This window comes from Penaeus monodon, chromosome 35 (genome assembly GCF_015228065.2).
Source record: "Penaeus monodon isolate SGIC_2016 chromosome 35, NSTDA_Pmon_1, whole genome shotgun sequence".
Taxonomy (NCBI): Eukaryota; Metazoa; Arthropoda; class Malacostraca; order Decapoda; family Penaeidae; genus Penaeus; species Penaeus monodon.
Window position 1 is genome coordinate 27,311,638 of NC_051420.1, and position 2,500 is coordinate 27,314,137.

The following is a 2,500-nucleotide window of genomic DNA, read 5'->3' on the forward strand; positions in this document are numbered from 1 at the left end:
CAAAATCCTCTTTACATTGTAAGTATGACCACAAGGTCTCATATCACATCCTCCTCCTCTTTCAATGGGGTTTAAAAGTAAAGGGCAATGACTTGAATGAACTCACGCTATTCATCCCAAGAGCAAGGCTGAGTTCAGGATTGTTAGGCGCCTTTGTGCGGTGTCTCTGTTATGGGCAGCAAGGTAATCGGATGGCGGTTCGTTATGACACTTCTCGGACCTCTGTCTGTGGCCTCGTGGTTTCTCTAAACGCCGGCGCGGTTTTAGATATTGGTTTTCCTCTCTCTCTGTCTCTGTTTCTGTCTGTTTTTTTTTCTCTCTCTCTCTTCTCTATCTCTGTCTCTGATTCTGCCTGTTTCTGTCTCTGCCTGTCTGTCTGTCTGTCTGTCTGTCTGTCTGTCTGTCTCTCTCTCTCTCTCTCTCTCTCTCTCTCTCTCTCTCTCTCTCTCTCTCTCTCTCTCTCTCTCTCTCTCTCTCTCTCTCTGTGTGTGTGTGTGTGTGGGTGTGTGTGTGCAGGTGTACGTGCATACCGAAGTTTATTACAAAAAAAAAAGAAAAAAAAATCATGCGAACAAAGCTATTTATCAACTGCTTGGAGTCTCCTCAACAAAGCAAGTCACTGTTGTTGCAGTTTACAGTGTCAAGTGATGTTTAATAGCGCTCACCACTACTTTGGAGCAATAACACTCAAATCCCTGCAGTATTTACAGGATTTCTTCATCATACCTCATATCTGCTACGTCTCTGAATTATTTAGTCTCGGCTCCCATCAAAAGAGGATTAAAATTCCCCAAGATGTTATGCAACGATTCTCATTTTCCTTTAGTATTCAGATTCCTCTACGAACCCCACAGTCTACTGTTATTAGAATAAAAAAAAACGCTATAAATACTTAATAAATTGTAGATGTCTTTGACGCTCATTTATGTCCTCAGGCCCCGTTCTTTGCAGTCTTTGTTGCAGGAATCTAAGGTAGGTTATACTCTCTGCTTTCAAAAGCTAGAAATAAAGCTTGACGTATACACATTCTATAATTCTAGCCAAAGTAATAGTCACTGTGAACTGGTTCAGCGAAGTCAGAAAATGAATCAGTATCATCAAACCATCTAACACAGGTCATAAGTTCCCAAGTCTAACACAGGTCATAAGGTCATCTAACACGGGTCATAAGTTCCCAAGGTTAGTTTCGATTAGAGTAGACAGAAGAAACTTAGATATTAAATTAGAGAAGTTCACATTTAAAGCAGGATCCTTGCAGCCACCTCCGAATATCTTTTACCGAATCTTCATGCCCCTTCTGTGTTTGTGATTATGCAATGTATTGTTTGTGGCTAAAGAAGATCACATAAGAAAGACAACTGAACGAATGTATAGATATTTTGCATAATGTCTTGTATATTATATAACCTTATATATACACTTTTCCCCGAAATCTCCTTATTTTCATTTACAAACAGTTTTGATTTACATAATCACCTTAATTTCATTTATGAGCACTTTTGATGTACGGTTACAAAGTTACGCTTCTATTACCTATTAAGACTTGTGCTCTAACTTTTTCTACTTCAGAAAAGTAAAATATTATGGCATGGATCCCTAGACTTCCGTGCCCCGCGAGACATGCTTGAGAATTCATTAACAGCTTTAGTAGTTTCACCTTTGATCTCCTCCTCCTCCTCCTCCTCCTCTTCTTCTTATTCTTCTTTTCTGTGCTGCTCATTTCCTTATTCTTGCTTCCTTTGTTTGTTTATAAACCCTTAATCCGTTTCTATCTCTCACATATTTTTTTAAATACTCGCCCGCACACACGTACACAGGTATGTGTGTGTGTGTGTGTGTGTGTGTGTGTGTGTGTGTGTGTGTGTGTGTGTGTGTGTGTGTGTGTGTACGCATGTGTATACATTCGTATGTATGTATGACTACACACAGCCACACGCATGCACGCACACAGCAGACAGATAACACAAATACACAAATGAATAGATAGATGTATGTATGTACATCTGATGCATTTGTTATTGTACAGGCATGGTCACTCAGTGGTCACGCGTGTGTTTCTCAATACGTCTCAGAAACTGAGTATAATAGAAGAGCTTGAAAATTACAGTGAAATTACTAGAATTGTTTTCTCTGAGAAAGCTAATTAATGGAAAATCTTTTCAGATAATGAGGTTGAAACAAAGTTGAGTGGTTTGCAAAAGAGGGAGAGAGAGAGAGAGAGAGAGAGAGAGAGAGAGAGAGAGAGAGAGAGAGGAGGGAGAGAGAGAGAGAGAGAAAGCGAGCGAGAGAGAGAGAAAGAGAAGAGAGAGAGAGAGAGAGAGAGAGAGAGAGAGAGAGAGAGAGAGAGAGAGAGAGAGAGAGACTCAGGCACAGATCTATCTATACATATATCCATCTGCACATTAATCTATATATATCTATCAATCCATCTATCTACAGATACGCAAATAGGCAGACACACAGGCTACTGCCAGAGGGACAAAGCACATAATGCTAATGG